Source organism: Buteo buteo, chromosome 22, assembly GCF_964188355.1.
Source record: "Buteo buteo chromosome 22, bButBut1.hap1.1, whole genome shotgun sequence".
NCBI lineage: Eukaryota > Metazoa > Chordata > Aves > Accipitriformes > Accipitridae > Buteo > Buteo buteo.
Genome location: NC_134192.1, coordinates 24967259 through 24985051, shown reverse-complemented (window position 1 = coordinate 24985051; position 17793 = coordinate 24967259). Strand labels below are relative to the sequence as shown.

Sequence of the window (17793 nt, the reverse complement as noted above, 5' to 3'; positions counted from 1 at the left end):
CGAAAACTGCATCCTCCGAATAAATTCCTGCCGATAGCAGCATCAGGCCTCGCCAAAAGTAGGATGCTCTGCAAATGTCATTAAGCAGTGGCCTCCTCTAACTGCCAAGGGACGGGGACTGAGCTCACGGCTTCTTTCAGTGCAGCCAGGCAGTGACAATATTATAGTATTTCAAAAGTGGCCTTCTGCGGCTAGACATGGTGAAATAATAGAGGAAAGAAGCACGAGGGACTCTGCTGAACTTTTGCCCCTGCATGAAATAATAAGGTTGTATTTACCCAGCATCTGGATCTCCGAAAATAACCCGCTAAATTTAGCTGTTGTTGATATGTTGTCACAGCTGAGTTCTTCTTCTTCTCTCTTTACATGAAAATCTCTTGCGTTGGTTTTGTTGGTTTGTAGCCTGAGCATGAGCCCTTTGTTCCCTGCCTGGTATGTGCCCGTGCATTCAATGCCCTGTTTTTTGGGGGAGAAGACTGGGATTGGGATCTGTTTTTCCGTCATTGCCTGAGGGGGTAGAAAAGGAGAGAGACTGGGGGAGGCTGCAGGGTGGTCGCCACGAGGGTGCGAGGCCGTGCCGGGAGCAGTGAGCGTGCGCGGACTGGCACCGCTGCCCTCAGCACCGGGGCGTGCTCTGGCTGCACCGTCCATGCAAGGGAGGGGACCCGTGGCCTGAAAGCATGGGATGTGGTGGGATGCCACCCATGGCTGCAGGGACCTGTTTCTGGGGACTTCTGAAACCCCCCGAGAAATCGCTGCCTGTTACGTGGTGGAAAATGTGGTCAGGGGTCTGGATCCCGTTCGAAGAGGTAGGAAGTAGAAAAGCCGAACTGAATGTGATTATTAGTGTTTTCGATGTGACATGTGATGAAAAGGATTCTGCATTGCTCCTTCCTCTTCCCTGCCCACCCGCGGGGTCAGTCTCAGGCTCAGCTGCTGAGTCACGCTGAAGTGCTGACCTCGGTCCCAAAGTAACTTCAGGTCCCTCCCTGGGAGCCCGGGCAGGCGGCAGCCTGACCCAGAGCTCTGCTGGTGCTGGTCTGAGAGCAGCGGCACCCGACCCACGCTCAGATGGGCTCTGCCACTCGTTTGGTTATTTTTCATGAAGGAAGAGGGTTGTTTCTGAAATATTGTCATTTTCCTTCTGTTACAGCCTCTGTGGCCTTACTCCTGGGCACTCACCTATCACTGGGAATCGATCCCCTGCCTGGCTAGCGTAAAATGCTCTGTGATTAGCTCCAAGTAGTAAAAAAGTTTAAACAAAGTAAAAAAGATAATTCCTAAACAAGAACTTACACACTAAAAATCACCCTGCCAGGGCAGCTTCAGAGCAAACAAACAATTTATGCTTCTTTCCGTCAGATGTTTTCTCGGGAGCTGGGGACAGCATCTCCTGAGACTTGAGACACAATCCCCAGCGTTTCCTTTTCAGCCTTTTCAGTGAACCCTCGAGGTTATTTTTGAACCGCTGAGCTCTTTGATATGTATTTATCCATATTGGTTTAATTTCCCTTAGAAGGTAGGCTGGTGCTAAAGCCTCTGGGCAGAGCCAAGGTTGCAAGCTCTGACATTCCCTGCCTGTCCCCCGTGGGTCACTGCCTGGGGGTATTTATGGGCAGATGCCTTCTGCTCTCTTTCAATGAAACACATGTCTCAGCGCTGTGCTAGGCACTGCCCAGCCCCGTTGGTGCCTCCATGACTCCCAGATGTTTTCTGGGAGCTGCTGTCTTCGTGCTGCTGCTTCTCTGTGGCCCCGCAGAGACCTGCTTGCAGGGAAGGCGGCTCCCATATAAATCCATGGAGCCATGCATGTAATTACATCCTTGGTTAATTAACAGGAACTGCTGTGGCAGCGATACGGGCGTGCAAAGGACTCCTGTTAATATCTTGGACTACAGCAATTTGAAACACTTTTCGTTTGTTCTCATGTCACCTTTTTGCTCTTTAGGCAAAAATGCAGACTGCTGGATCAGCCCCCACCTTTTCCACCCCTTCTCCCCGCAAAGGGCCAGGCAGGCTTGTGTCGCTGTGGCTGGCTCCTGAGAAACAAGCTGAAAGCGTGAAATGAGAAAAAAATACTTTGAAAGAATATCAAAACCAACTTGGCCACACTGCTGTTTTTCCAACAAATGATGGCGGGGAAACTATCTGTCAGAGGCAAGAGGCTCCTCCAGCCCACGAATGGAGGCCATTTCTTGTCCTTGTTCCCCTTCTGCCTATAAAAATTTCTGTAACTCTGAAACTCAGCAACTGCTGCAGTAACTGATCCCCATCCCCCAGCTCATCTCCTCTGTCCTTCTGGGGCTTTAATTTCAGGGTCTGGAAGTTTTTCTGTTTCCTGTAGCTAACAAAACACAGATTCCGCCCTCTGAACAGCAGGTTCCTATCACGAATTGGGTGATTTTCTTTGAAGGCCAGAAAGGAAGAGCCTGGGTTTGAGTGAGGGTTTTTCCTTGTGTCAGCTTGGGAAGTGCAGAGAAGGAGCTGGGAAAAGGCCCCTTGGGCCACCTCGTGCCCGGTATGTTGCCGCGTTTTTCCCATGGCAGCAAGGAGCGACTGAGATAGACTGGAAAGAAATTGCAGGCAAGAAAGTACATTTCTATCTGGATCCTCTGGGTAGTTTGCATGAGACCAAAAGGTTCAAGAGGGAAGTTTTGAGTGTGGTTAACTTCCCTGAAATTATAATGAGAAAATACATCAAAAACTGACAGGAAGGTTTGGCTGTATGATGCTTTTTCTTTGGTAAGAGCTTTGACATGTAAGCTGCATTAAAAATGCAGAGAAAGGTGATGTTTCCTGTCTGAAATAACCCGCCTCTACTTCTGCAGTAAACGGAGGAGGCACCCGGCTGTGCAAGCAACCACGGCCTTTGTGGGTGCTTTGTAATACTCGCGTGGTTTTCTTTTCAAAGCCTGAGAGGTCAGATGGGAAGAAAAAAAAAAAAAAAAAGGTGTGAGGTGTTCGCAGGCCAGTCTGATCACGCTAATTCCTTCTCTTCTTGACGAAGAGGCTCCGAATCGTGCCCGAACCGTCCGCAGCGCTCTGGATACCAACGCACCGTCAGGAGCGGAGGCAGGGCGAGCGCTCCAGGTGCGCTGATGCCGTGTTGATGACTCGGGTGTAGGTGGCTGCAGGTGGAATGGGGAACACCTGGGTCATCCCGACCCGCACCCGGCCCTGCTGCCTTTGGAGCCCGGCGCCGGGTCGCTCAGCGGCGCGGTCCGGGGATGGAGAGGGGCCGCCGGGCGGGACCGGGGCCACGGCGAGAGCGGGAGCCTGTCCCCCGCGGCGGGCGGCTTCCTCCGCCGGAGGAACGGCTTGTGAGTGTCCGGCGGGGCGGGGATGCGGTGGGAGGAAATAAGCGGAAAGGGAGCGAGCGGCCCTTCCCTCTGCCCGCCGGGCCGGCGGTGTGCGACCCGGACCGGACCGGGGCTCACCGGCCGCCGCCGGGGGAACGGCCGCCGCCGCCGCTCGCCCTTTCCGCCGCGGAGCGCCGCGATGGGCAGCCGCCGGACCGGGAACGGGAGCGGGACCGGGAGCGGGACCGGGCCGCCGCGCCGGGGCTCCGGGCCGTCCCTGGGGCTGCGGCTCCGCCGCGCCGCGGCTCCCTGCGGCTGGGGCCGGCGCAGGCGGGCAGGTGAGGGGGGGGCGGGAGGGACCGGGGCCGCTCTGCAGCCCCCCCCGCCGGCTCGGCCCCGGCCCTGGCGATGGGCGAGGACGGGCAGCGGGAGCCCCGGGGTCTCCTCGGGGAAAACAGCCCCAGCGCCGCCGCAGCAACCCCCTTCTTCCCCCCCTTCTTCCCCCCCTTCTTCCCCCCCTTCTTCCCCCCCTTCTTCCCCCCCTTCTTCCCCCCCTTCTTCCCCCCCTTCTTCCCCCCCTTCTTCCCCCCCTGTGGGAAGAGGCAGGAGGGACCAGACCCCCCCCCCCCCCCCATGTCTGGTCGGGGGGCCTGGGGAATAGCGGTGGATGCAGGTAGCGATGGGAAGGGCAGGGGGCATGGAGATGGGGCTGCCGCTGGAAGGTGGGTTTCGTGAGAGGCAGCGCAGGTGGGATGCAAAAGGCAGAGCGCGGCCCGAAAACATGGGCTGAGAGGGGGCCTGGGGCTTTGCTTTCTTTTTGCTCTAAAATTGTGCAAATTTGGCGATGCTCTGGCCCCGTGCCTCCACTGCCCGCTGTGTCCAAGCGGGCTGATGCGGGTGGTCCTGGTATGGCAGGAGGGACAGGTCGCGTTTGTTGGTGTCCCCGAGGAAGATTGCAGTGCACTGTGGTTTAATGTGTTTCTAATGGCTCGTAAGGATGTTTGGGTAAGGTGGAGCTGTGAGCCTCATCACTTTGATATCGCAAGTACTAACCCTGCCCTGTTTGCCGGCTCCGTACCTGGGACTGTAATTTTGTGTGTTCTGGGTGTGAGAGAGCGGGGACATCCCAATGCTGCTGTGGCCCCCGGTCTCTGTTGTTGCTATTGGAAACACTGGAGGAGAACAGAGATTCTGGGAGTGGTGGAGGGCAGGGGGCTTCACTCCGAGCCCATCTCCTGGTGGGTGAGGAGCCAAGGGTCCCAAAGCCGAGTGGTGTCTGTCCTGAGCTGATTGGTAAAGCAGATCACCTGCCCGCAGGGCTGTCAGCAGAAAAGAACTCCACACTTTTAATCAGAAAAACAGAAGGCATTATCTTGGATTTGATAATGTCTTAATGATGCTTGTATCAGCCTTTTTATTAACACTGTTAAAATGCTTAAGGCATTTTTCCTCATTGGGATCTCCAGTGCTAAAACTGGTTTGATGCGACTTCTAAAGATGGCTGTGATAACGATGTGAGGGTAACAATCTTGAATGCAATTTATTTTCGGTTGTGTGAAAGAGGAACCGCTGTGGCTCTCTTTCTCAGTCAGCTGCGATGCTCAGTGAAGAATTACATCTTGTATCTGCCCTGAGACTTGTGTTGGAGACTCGTTCCTCTTCCTGTTAAATGATCCCTTCGGGAATGGCCCAAAATGCGCTGGGTGGACACGGGTTATTCCTCAGGGATGAGGAGGTCAGCTTAGTTTGTCGCAGATGAAGAGAAAACAGAGTTTTCCGAAGAGCTCCTGCTGCTGGACCCCATGCTAGTGACATTGCCCACCTCGGTGCTGGCATGCTGGGGTAAGCTGTAGCCAGGGCTGTCAGCCCAGTGGGGCAGGGGACAGAGGAGGCAGGAGGTTGTTTTGGGAGAGAGCACGAGAGCCGGGAGCACAGCCACAAATCCTCTCCAAGGGTCTCCGAGAGGGTCTCTAGTTGTTCCTAGGAGCTAGCCATGCCAGTTAGAGTTCTGTGAGATTAATCAGCGTCTTGTCTCTTTTCACATATCTTGGTCAACCCTGTACATGCTTCCTGAGGCCGGACCAGAATGGAAAACTGCTTTCTTAGACTTGCAAACCACCACCGTTATCTCTGGAACAACAAACCATTCTGGTTTGTTGCATCCCCCTGTAGCAGACCTGCAGTAGTTAGCTTTGCTTGTGACCTCTGATTGCAGACACAGTGCCATCTTCTGTGCCAGGCTGCTCTTCTATCTGCCTGCTATGGCAGAGTTCACGTGTGGACTGTGGGGAGCTGGTTGTTGTTCACCGTCCCCTTGGTGGTACTGTTTGCACAGAGGGAGGACCAACAGCCGTAACCCCCCTGGATGTAATGGGAGGAGGCTCTGGCACGGGTGGGTGAAGCAGAAACAGTTGGGGTAATTGAGCTGGTTGCTGGTTCTCATTGCTTGCCAACATGTTTACCTTCCAGAGGATGGAGGCTTTTTGCTCTAGTTCAGTAGTGGCCACATAATCTGGATTCCTCAGATAAATTCCTGCTGTTTCTCTGAGATCTGTGGCTGCTGTTTTAATTGCCTAGAGCTCTGGGCCAGACACAGGGCCCTTGTTGCACAAAATCAGCTCCCATGAATGATGCTGTTGTGCGTATGTCTCCGAGTTTCTCTTTTCCTCCCTCTTGCCCTCCTCCCTTGGAAGCTGGGGAATTCAGTATTGGTGAAATCCTGCCTGCTGTACTCGTGCAGCTGGTGGCACTGGCTCCATCTGCCATTCCGTGTGTGCCAGTTAACTTCTTTTCACTGATTTTCCTCTCATAAACAGGGATATTGAAGACATCCTCCTCTCAGCCAGAGCCAGCTTGCTCGCTTCACGCTGGTGCTGAGTCTCTGGGCCGAGACTGGCGCTGGAGCATCTCTGCGGCCCCAGAAGCCGTCCTGCAGGCAGCCAGGGCTGGCCCTTGGGACGTGCCTCCCCTTCCTCCTTCTTGGCTTCCCATGGTTGAGCATGACCCCCTGGCAGGAGGGATGCAGGGGGGTGCTGGGTGGACGAGGCAAAGGCGGTTTCTGGGTTATCTGTGCTGCAGAGAGGTCCTGAAGTGGGCAGGAGGGGAGGAGCAGGCAGCTCCTCTCCCGCTTGCTGTTATTAGGGCCTTCAGTGGGATGCCCGATGCCAAATCAGGTATACGGCAATTTATGAATAATGCCCTGGTACCCCGCACAGGCGGCTGCTGTGTGGATCTGAGCGCTCTGCAAGGGCACAAACCTGCCTGCACTGCCGTGGCGAGACCCCCAGCAGGACCCATGGGTGGGTTTGCCGCTTGCGGGTGAGCTGGGGATGCTCTGCTGGGCCTGGGGCTCCTTGTGGGGTTTTACTGGGGATCCGGAGGTTCGAAGGGGTGCGGTGGCAGCGGTGGGGGTGGCCGCTTTTACAGCTGGGGATTGAGAAAAGCGAACAAATGTTCTGCATTGGGTTGCCAGACAGAGAAATTAATTGGGGACCCCAAGGTGGGAGAGGGCGGCGAGCGCAGGCTGGGCCCAGCTCTGAGGTGGGGATGGACCCGGATGAAGCGAGTTCATGTGAAAATGTCCTGGGCTTCTCCCGTTGTCCGTCTGCGGCGGTGGAAAAATATGGAACATGAGTAACGCTTGCATTGGCAGAGCAAGAGTCCCCTGAGCATATGCTTGTGAATAAATTTACCCCAGGACACCAGCTTCTGGTTTGTTCGTTTCTGTGGTCGGTTTTTATTTATACACCTGAAAGAAAATGTTACCCCCCACCCCCCCCCCGTTTATTTTGGTCATCGGAAAAAGAGAAGCAGATAATGACCGTCTCGGGGCGGCTCAGGATGTGTCCGCTGCGGGTGCGTGGGTTTTCCTGTCGCGGTGGGTGGTCCCCTGGAGCAGGGATCCTTTCCCGGTGGGCTCGTCCCCTTTTTTTTTTTTTTTTTTGGCCGGTTCTGCCGTTTGTAGGCTGTTGCCGTTTGGCGGGGGGGTGTAGTTGGGGGGTGCGCTGCCGGCCGCGGCCAGCAGGGGGCGCCCTTTCCCGCTCCTCTGCCGGGGGCGTCCGCGGTGGGGGGGGGGGTCCCGGCCGGAGGATGCGCGGCCGGGGCGGTGCGGGGGCTTTGAGTGCTTCGTTGGAAATAGGTGTTTACTAGTGAGGGACACCCCCCCCAGGTCTGATGTGACCCGGTGGGATGCTGAAGCAGAGCGGAGAGGGGCTCTGAGCGCCTTCGCAAGCTGATAGCGGCTGAGCTTGGGTTTCCTGCTGGAGCCTGAGGAAGCCCCCCCGGGGGGGGAAGCACCCCCTTGTCGTCCCCCCCCCCCGGCTGGCTGTGTGTGTTAGTGTGCGCTTCACACCTGGAGGTGCCGTGTCCTCGCGGTGCTGAGAAGTGTTTGATCCGGGGATCTGCGGATCCAGCCCAATGCCAAACAATTGTTCTTCCTGAGCATCGGTACTGTCCGAGCCTCCCAGCGCCGGCAGAGGTGTTCGGCGTGCGTCTCTTGGTGTAATCTGTCGCTCAGAACGAGCCTTCGTCTGTAGCCACGGTGTGACCTGGCCAATTTTCCCACTGGACCTTGCCCACAGCTGGGGAGGGTTTTGAGTGCTGGCAGGCGAGGAGGCAGCATGGGCAACATGAACGGCTCACCTAAAAATGCTTTGACCTCAGGTCTGTGGTTTGGGCTGGGCTGCATCTGCCTGCTGCTCTTCCCAGGTAGGATCAGGATTCAGCCCGGCTTTCCCTGGGCGCCTGCGGCCGAGGTGGCTCCTCTCACTCAGCCCTGTCCGCCTGCTGAGCTCCAGGTGCGTTGGGGTGCACCCAGCTCTTCTGAGGTCCTATTTACAGTCCCCTGTAAGGGCCAGGCTGAGGTTATTCCTTTGAGCCTGTTACTGGAGCTTTCCCGGGTTTAGGTCTCGGTGTCCTGAGCAGCCGGGTGGCCCCCACCCTCCCTGCTGGGAGGAGGAGGAGGCAGCAGTTCCCCAGCCTGTTCACCCTTCCTGTCATTTTTTCAGCATCCAGCAGCCCAAAAGGGCCTTTGTTGGATTTTTTCCTGTCCCTTCTCAGCGACACCCCTTGGACCACCCCAAAGACCCCCTCTCCCCTTGCTGGTGGTGGTTGTCCAGGGACCGGGCAGGGCACGTCCAGCTCCCTGGGGCATGCTCTGGCCAGCAGCGCCAGTTCCTCCCCGTCCTGCCCAGGAGGGCAGCGTGCTCCATGCTGTTCCATCCCTCATCCCTCTGCTTGGCAGCCCCTCCGCTGACCTGCTGGTCACAGGCAGCGTTAACCCCTTTGCTGGGCGGCCCGGGTGAGCACACGCGTGTGCACACGTGCACACTGGGCGCCTTGTGCAGGCGGCGGGGCAGCCCGAAGGTGAGCCCACAGGCGCTCCGCCATTCCTCGGCGATACGCTGGGAACTATTAATATCGCCGGGCGTGAATGCGGCCCATTCATGGGGGTGGCGCGGGGGGAGTGTGCGGTATGTGCGATTTCTGCTCCTCCCAGCATCCGCCCCGGCGGCGTGGCCTCGGCTTTCCTGGTGTGAACGGGCCAAGCGCGGGGTCTGTGTGGGATCGGCTGCTTTGGTCCTGCCCTCTTTGCCGCCTGTTTATAGCTCAGCGTCTGCAGGAGATTTCCTGCCTCTCTGCCCCCACACCCTCCCCCTTCCCGCTTTGCATGAGGAAATGAGTGGAAAATGCTTGAAATCCTCCTTGGAGCCGAGCGCTTTTTCCACGGGCCGTCACTGTACCACTGGGGCTGCCTGGGCGATGGTGCCTGGGCGATGGTGCCTGGCTCTGACCCGCGGCAGCGCCGGGCGAGAGGTGAGCCCGTGGCAGTGTAAAGTGTTGTGAGCTCTGCCCTTATCCAGCTGTGCTGTGTGTGCTGGGATCAGTGCCACGTCTTTCTGTCCCCTTCCCACTTGTGTGGCCAGAATACGCTATCCATGCCATCCATCCCCTGGGGTCCTGGCTCGGTGGTCAGCACCCCGAGGCTTTGCACCCATCATGTGTTTCCTGAGGTTTCACTCGCCGTCTCTCCTGCCCCAGCCTGGGACAGAAGCGCCTCTCTGCAGCAGTCCGAGCCTGTGCAGATCCGGCTGCAGGTGACGTCCCTTTCTGTCACCCTCCCCAGGAGCTGGAGAGCAGCACTTTGTGGATGGTGAACATAAGGCAGAGAGCTGGCTGGGGGTACTGCTGCGGGATCAAGGGTTGGCTGGGTTTCTGGTACCCCGAACCCCCTTCTGACCACTGCAGCTCTGTAGCGGGGTGTTCGCAGCCTCCATCACTCCTTGTTGTAGTTACCTTCCACTGATCTCCACCAGTGCGGGCCAAGAGCCGCTCCTTTTGCCGTGGCTGACCGCGGGGGTGGCACCGGCTGCTTGCTCTTCCCTTGTCCCCCCCACCCCCCGGTCCCTGGCTGGCGAGAGGCTCCCTCGCACAAAGCTGTACAAAGACTTTCAAGTCAACAACGGCCTCATTGAGTGGCCTGTTGCTGAGAGCCCCTTCCCTCCAGAGGCGAGGGCTGTGGCGTACAGGGCTGCAGTGGGGAAGCAGAGGCGGTCGGGAGGTTGGTGGGAGGAGGGTCAGGAGCTTGGGGCTCGGGAAGGAAGGAAGGAGATGTGCATCAAAAGCCTCTCAGACTATGAAAACAATGGAAAAAAGCCTCTGTTTTTTTCCTCGATCCTCACATGTTTGGGTGCTTGGGCAACCCTCCAACCAGTAATTTCAAGAGAAAAGCTGGTTTGTGGCATCCCTGCAATGTACCTGGTCTCTCCTGCTTTTCCGGCCCTCCCCATGCCAAATTTTTGCCTGGGTCTCCTTGCGTTGCATCTGTGCTCTGTGTGTTCGCCATCAAGCCTCTCGCCCAGTGTCCCGTTGCCTCCGTCTCGCGCTTTGCCTCCTCTCTGCTTCTCCTTCCATGCTCAGGCTGGTGCTTCCTGACCTCCAACCCTTTTGCCTCCCATTTCTCACAAAAAAATTCCTCCTTCAAGTCCACCTTAAACAGTGTTTTTTCCTCTTAGCCCCTCTATTCCAGACCCTATCCCCCATTTTCTCCTTCACCTTCTTGCAAATAGTCTGTGGCCGGTCCCATCTGACATGACACGGGTCAGGGATCCAGGAGCCAGGTTGTGAGATGTGTGCGCCATGGAGAGGATCTTCCTCACCCTGTGCTGTCGGAGGAGTAACTACCGAGTAAGAAAATCCCCTGCAGCGTGAGGGGCATTTTTAGGAAACAAGTCCCGTGAGAGCAGCTTCTTGGCGACTTGCTGCGGCTTGCACCCCGGCTTTTGCCATCTGCTCGGTTGGATGGGCAGGGAGAGCTAGGGACAGCCGGGCGTCTGTCCAGAAACTGTCCTGGGGCTCGTCTTTGAGGGGGAACAGCCCGAGGGACCCTCGTGGGCGCTCAGCCCGGCGGGGGGGTTGCAGCTGTTTGGCGTCCCAGCCGTGGGGCCCCCAGCCCACGGTCCGGCACGCGAAGCCGGGGCCAAACCGGTCCCTGCAGTTGCCGCTGCCGGTCTGGAAGCGGAGGGCGGGCGACGGCCGCAGGCAGCGGGGCGCGGGGGCAGCGCGGGCCGCGGGCGGGCTCTGGGATCGTGACGGGTTTCACGCGCGTCGTGGCAGCCCCTCGCTCAGGCTGCGGCCGGTGCGGCTCCGCGGTTTGGCGTGCGGGGCGCGGCCTCGGGACCTCCGGCCTCGCAGCCCGGAGCTGGCCGCCGGCAGCGGCGGGGCGGGGGGGGGGTGTCCCGGGGGGGAACGGGCGGGTCCCGGGGCGGGGCGGGCGGGTGGGTCCCACCTGCGGCGGCCGCGCTCACACCGACAACAGCCGGAGCGGCGGCTGGCAGCAGCCCCAGCCCGCGGCGGGGCCGAGGGGTCCTGCACCCTCCCCCCCTTCCTCCCCTTCCTCCTCTTCCTCCTCCCCCTCGCCGGGACTCGGCAGCCCCCCCCCCCCCGCCCCGAGGAAGCGCGGTTTTGACGGGGGCGCGGCACAGCCCGGAGGTAAATCAGAAACCTGCGGTGGGGTGCGGGGGGTGTTTGTGTGTGTGTTTGGGGAGGGGGGGGGGGGCAAATTTGGGAAGATAGCGTCCGGCAGTCCGCTGCGCGCAGCTCCGGAGGATGCTGCTCGGGCCGCGCTGGCAGATGGAGCCGCTTCCAGCAGCGGGAAGGTGCCGTCCGCGGGGTTGTTCGGTCCCGGGTGTCCGTGTGTCCGGCTAGACGCGCTGCCGGTGCGAGGTGGCTGGTGCTGTAGCCGGGGAGGAGGAGAAGCTCGGAGCTGGTCCACGTTTCCTGCCATACTCGAGCTGTTACTGGATCCCCGTCATTCCCGGGCTGAGTCACAGCAGCGCGTGGGGTGAGAATCCGCTGCTTCCATGGGAGTCGCCGGGTTCGGCGTGTGAGGCTGCCCTGGCTCCTTCTGCGGCCGCTGACCTGTTCGCTGCCGGCAGAGCCGTCGCTAAACGAACGGAGGGATGCGAATGGGCTGGCTGCGGGCTTTGGGCTCCTCAGATCTTCTCAGGGCTCCTCTTCACCCCTCCTCTACCTGGGATTACTGACGATTAAACCGGTGGCTGGAAAAGCAGAGATTTGCCATCTGATCCAGAGAGTCAGTGAGTTCATGGAAAAACTGGGTTGACGTCAGGAGGCTTTGGATCGGGCCCTTGCGCTACAGCGGGGGGAGGCTGGACTCGCGTTCTGGCTTTTGGCACCGTGGGCACGTGTTTCCAGTCGATCGTCTCTTCTGGAGACCTTTGGCTTTGGTAGAAACGGATGGGTTTGCCGTGCGTGCGCCGTTTGTCACGTTGTGAACGAGCAGTAATCTGTCAGACCGTGCTGCCAAGGTGAGAGGCTGTGTTTTCAGAGGCTGTTTGATCGTGGCTAACTTAAACACCAGCTCTTTGTGCATTTGGTTTTGTGGTTTGTGTTTTGGAACGGCTCCTTGCTGCAGGGGAGCCTCTTCTTTTAAAGACCCTCGTATAGTCCCAGGATCTCAGAGCGCACATCGTGATATTATTGGCAGAAGTCTGCATTCTTTTCCATGTGCATACTTGAATTCTTATCAATGAATGTGCTTTTCTTCTGTTTACATTTTAACTGAAACCTGGTTAAGAGAGGTAGCAGTGCTGCTGGAGCAGGCGCTGCAGCCCTTGCTGTTCTCCGCACGTGTGTGCTGGTGGGGTCTGCTCCTCGCTGTGAGCCGGGCAGGGGGCATGGCTCAGCTCAAACCCCGTCAGCCTCTCTCCGTACTTGTAGGGAAAAAATTAGGTCCCATCCTTCTGCCAAAAGCTTGTCCATAATTTCCTTATGTGACAAAACATCCAGTCCCAGTGCAGAACAGGTATCAAACCTGCTTCTGAGGAGGTGCTCACATTCTCTTCATGTACTTGCGCTTCCTCTGAGAAATACTTTTCTAATAAAAGACCAACTGAATAAATCCAACCGTGCTTCTGTTAAGCATTCCTTGTCTGCATTGCCTCAAATGTCCAAACCTGAGCGTATGTATGGGACAGGCTGCCAGCAATTTAGTTTCGTAAGAGAACAAAATATGGTTATGCCTAAGGGCACTTCAGTACTTCCCCTTGGTTTTTGTACTAATTTCAAAAAGATTTGAAGGTTCTCAAAGTCAATTGAAGTCGAGTAGAGGAAAGAAAGGTTGCCCTTTCCCTGAGGGCATAGCAGAGGTTGCTGCGTGACTTTGCAGCGAAGGAGCAAGCCGACAAGTTGGCCGGTGCCGAACCTTGCAGGTGCTGTGGGGGGTGCTGAGGGCAGGTTGCCTGGTCCCTGTCTGCGGCAGCGGAGCCTGGCAGCAGCGGTGGGAGGCAGGAGGGGAGAGCTGCTGGATGCCAGGCACTGCCCCGGCTTTGCTCTCCTGGGGAACAGGGTAAATTGTCCCCCAGTAGAGAGGACAACCAAGTCTCCTTCCTTAAACTGTTTGTTCCTTGAAGAGCCCGAGACAGTTTGCCCGTTGCAGGAGTTTGCAGACTTGCGTTTGCACATTGCATGGTCTTGGAAGGGCTTTTGCATTCAGATGTATGTGGGAGTTCAATCCTCCAAATATAGGCAGCAGTGCCGGCAGCGAGGCTGCGGAGGCAGGAAATACCTCCCGGCACGGTCACTGCGGCCCCGGCTGCGTGGGGAGCTGGGGAGGGTCCTGTGGGACAGCGGGACCTCTGCCCTGCTCCGGGGCTCGTCTCCCCGCCCCAGCGGTGCATCACGTAGCTCGGGTATCTCCTTCCATCTCCGCCAGCCTGATAACAGAGACTCTGCTCTATCCTTCTGCCCACCAGATTTGGTGAAATGTATTGCCAGAGCCCAGGGATGAAAGCTGAGCTGGTTTTGTGGGTGTAAAAGGCGTTCAGGGGCAGCATGCGGGCTGCGAAGGCTGGGATGCCATTGCTCTTGCCAAGCCTGCCGTGGCTGTGCCGGTCGTGCCGCAGCAGCGGCACTCTGAGGCGAGAGGAGCCACCTGGAGTAGCAGCACCCCAAAACCGTGGGTGCTGTTGGCACTGCCCGGGGTGAGCCGAGGTGGGAGCTGAGGCATGTGTGGCGGTGGGGACGTCTGCGTGGAAGTCGGGTCTTCTCGTTTTTCAATTTTCCTTTATCCGCATGCTCTTCCCGCCCCGCTAGGAAGTGGGAAGGAGGTGTTCGGTTGGATTTAGTGCTGGAAGAAAGGCCGTGCTGGAAAGCGGCCGGAGCCTTCCCAGGGACCGGTGGCCCGGGTGGAGGAGCGGTCCGTTAACCTTTGTGCCGAGCTCCCGTGTGCTCCGGAGAGGTCCGGCAGCATGCGGCCACATTCCAGCAAGGCCGGGGGTCTCCCGCCCAGTTAATGATTGAGCCACAATAACCCTTCTTGTGTGAGCCTTTCTGAAAGTCACCTCCGGATAATTATATTAACTTTTCCAGGCTGCCAGGGCTGGGCGCAGAAATTTAAAGGGACAGGGTCTTTTCAACATTTCCAGCAAGACCTTTTTTTAGGTGCAGGAAGTGACGGCTTGTGGATTTTCATTGTCTATCCTGATTAATTTGGCACGTTACTTGCACAGTTCCACGTGAGGGATTGTCGGCAGTGTGGAGCTGTGTTGGCCTCGCTCTGCCTCTCTCCGTGCTCGTCCCTCCGCTGGCCGGTGCTCCCCCGGGAGTGACCCTGGGTGCCAACCCCAAGCCCGTGGGATGCAGCTCCCGCCGGGTCCTGGGGTATCCAGCCCCCATCGCTGGCTGCTCAGCTGTGACACCCACGGGCGGGTGTCTTGCCAGCCCGCTGCTCTTCCCTCTGCCGCTCAGTTAATAATCGACAGGGTTCCCGCACCACGTGGGCACGCTCGCCCAGCGCGCAGCGGTTTGTCGAGCCGGTTGAAGGATCCCTTATCAGAAAAGGGCACTTGTCACCCAGTGCCAGTTAGAGGCAGAGGAAACGTTAACAGCCGGTGCTGGGAACGGGCGTTAACAAGCGCGGCAGCTTGAGAGACCTTCCCTGGAGGGGCTCAACCGTTTGGTATCCCGCTGGACGGAGGCACTTTTCCAGCTTGAGTTCCGTGTGCTGTCCCGTGGCTGAGCTCAGCCGTCCCCTTCTGTGGCTTCCCCAGTGTCTGTCTTGCAGGTCCCACTGAGGTGTCCTGGTCTGCGTCAGGGATTGCTGCTGCTGGCCAGGGGAAGCTCGGGGCTACCAAAACCGGCTGGCCAGGTGGGGCCGGGCTGCGGTTTGGCGTCACACCTCGTGTCCGTGAGATGCAGCCGCTGAGGAGCAGGCTGGTCCCTAGCAGAGTCTCTTTGAGCTGGGTCTAGCAGTCGTGCAGGGTTTGGGAGCTAAGGCGGCAGGAGAACGCTCGCTGCTGCGACTGCGATTGCCGCGCTCGGTGCAGGGAAGGCAGCGGCAGCTTGGGGCGGTCACTGGGATGGATGTAACGTCAGCCTCGGGTCCGCTGACCTGCGTGTGTGGGGAGAGCGGGAGGGGGGGTACGGCAGCTGGGGACCGAGCCCCGCAGCAGCAGAGCCAGGGGTCTCTGCTCAGCCTCGTCCAGCACCGGCTCTGACCCCGCCGGGCTGCCCGCCTCGGGGGGACCCAGACGGAGGCACGCGGTGTCACAGCCGGGGGTGCTGCAGGAGGGGACGAGTCTTGTGCTCTGCTATTTCTTTGCCCCCCCCCCCACCGTCTATCTAATGTGACAGGAGTGCTCAGGCTGATGTGGCACTCAGGATAACTCCCGGGACAGCCAGCTGCCGGCACGGGCTGGAGGGCAGCGTGGTCCCGGGGTGAACATCTGGATTTCCATGGACCCCGCAGCCAAGGCTTGGGCCTCCCGTTGCTTAATTGGGAGCAGGAGCTCGTCGGCTCCTCCCGGGATGGCACGCCGATGAACCCAAGGGGCCCAGCGCTCCGGAGCCCGGGTGTGCCGGGGGATTTCCTGCCCTTTATCTGGGAGTGAAAAGCATCTGACTGCAACATGTGCATGCGGGGCTGCAGAGAGCCTGCGCCTTCTGGGCCGGTCACAGGCTCGCTGTGCCCTTTGGGAGCAGGCTTTGATGCCTGTGTTCAAAGCTCGCTGGGGCAGAAGTGATTAACGCTGCTATTTAAGGACTCCACGCTGCCAGCGCTGCCCGTGCCGGCGTATGCGGGTGGCAGCGGGAGAGGGTGCTTCTGACCCGCAAGCGTGTCGCTGCTCAAGTACGATTTATTTGCAAAGGTGCATCATGGGGTTTCTCTTCTCCCTCTCTTCCCCCCGCCGTGAATTTTACAAGAATATTTTCGCTGCCGTCAAGGGCACAAGTTCAGTTTCTGAATGCCCTTTTGTGTGGTGCCGCACAGAGGAGTCGTGCTCTCTCCCCATTCCTTCTAGGAATGGCAACAAAACGCTTCCGCCGCACCCCTCGCCGGGTGCTCCGGCCGCTCTGCTGCCGCCTGTTTTGGGGGGACGAGGTCAAACCGACGGCCCCACGGCAGGCTGCCAGCTGGAAACCGGGCGTTTGTGGAGCCAGGGCAGTAAATCTGCAAGCAAGGAGGGATCTGTCCCTGAGCTGCGAGCCTCTTCCATGCGACTGCGGGCTGTTCAGGGGCGAAGCAGAGGGGCTGGGGGGCTTGCCCCCCTCCCATCCCCTTGCCTTCCCACCAGGGACCCGTGTTTGTGGAGTGGGGTGGCTGGCAGCTGGTAGCTCAGCCTGGGGCTGGGGAAGGAAGTGCCGGCAGAGAGGACAAGAAAGCGAGCGTTTAAAGAAAGAAGGAAGAGAAAAAGAGAAAGACTGAAGACGAGGAGGCTTTGCTGCAAGCACTGGGCTAAAAGCTGGGCTCGGGGGCGGCGGGTCAGGCTGGGGAGGGAGGTGGAGCGGTTCCTGGGGCTGCAGGCGGAGGTTTGCTCAGGGGGCAGCTGGTGAGGGGCGGCTGGGGGTCAATTCCCTCTGCTGCTCCAGTTTCCAGTAGAAACTGGAAATGGCCACGAGCAGTGGCAGGCAGAGGTGTCACGAGGCTGTGGGGTGGTGACGCTCAGCGGTGACTCAGAGCGCACTTGACCTCGTTTCATCAGTGTCATTGGGCAAGAGCAGGACATCTGGGCAGTCAGGGCTGGCGTTTCAGCTTCGTTTTCCCAGACAGAGAATTGCTCCGCAGCCACTGTATGCCCTCCTGAGCAAACCTCCCGGGGAGGCTGTGCCCTGGTGAGAGCCACTGGCGTGATCCTCCCGGGCACGGGCATGCACTGGCCTTAATGGCTGGGGCTGGGCACGAACTGTGTCTGTATCGTTTCTCCTGGGATAAAGTGCTGGGAGCTGTGGTAGTGTCTCAGGAGCAGCAAGAATTTAGGAGGCAGTGGTTCTCCCCCAGCTAAAAATAATGGGCTTCTAAAAAAAAAAAAAAAAAAAAGGATTGAAGGACTTAAGTGCGCCTGAGATTGTGTATATAAGAAGACAGGTTGTCAGTACCTGCCGTGTGCTGGGGTGCCTCATTGCCCTGCCCAGGTCCCCTCAGTCCCCTCCTATTCCCCTCCAGCCCAGGGACCCCTTCCCTGCCGATGGGAGGGTAAGCGTTGGCTTGACAGGCGGTGGCAAAGCCAGTGTGTCCCTAGCAGCGGTGTATCCCTTCCCTTTTGTTTCATTCAGCATCCTTGTGCCCATCTCTAAATCTTTTTATCTTCCATTACAAATGCTTCTGATTCTGATCTTTTATTGCTAGTTTGGAGCAGGGAAAGTTTCTTGCTGGACAGTTATATGGCCTCATTAGTTTCTGCACTGCCTAAATCGTCTCTGCCTACAGGCCAGCTTGGCAGCGGTTGCCTGGGAGTCGCAGAGGAAGGTACCTATGCGTCTGCTGTTTGTCTTCCCAGGGCCTCATCCTGTCAGGAGGACGGATGAGTGTTGTGTTGTGGCCATCCTGTAGGCCGTCCAGGGCTGGTAGTATGACAAGAGGGCTGCAGAAATTAAGCTGAAGTCCAAATAAATGATTTACAAGTGCCACTGTAGGACGTTGCATCGTTTCCTCCCCAGTCCAGTGGGAATTACTGTCCTGTAGCAGAGGCATGTG

The 17793-nt window shown here is 58.3% G+C and overlaps 1 protein-coding gene across 8 annotated transcripts in view; it reads left to right on the top strand.

Annotated features, from left to right (window-relative positions):
• The window catches only part of STARD8 (StAR related lipid transfer domain containing 8), an 89713-nt gene that overhangs the window by 31455 nt on the left and 40465 nt on the right, over positions 1–17793 (top strand). Inside the window, exon 1 of one of the 8 annotated variants that reach the window (XM_075054090.1) lies at positions 11127–11288. The exons of 5 other annotated variants lie outside the window; for them this stretch is intronic. The gene's annotated coding sequence lies outside the window, so the exon portion shown is untranslated. Of the gene's footprint in view, positions 1–11126; positions 11289–11621; positions 11641–11686; positions 11897–17793 lie in introns of those variants that run through there. 2 more of the 8 variants (XM_075054091.1, XM_075054089.1) reach the window with 2 other exon arrangements.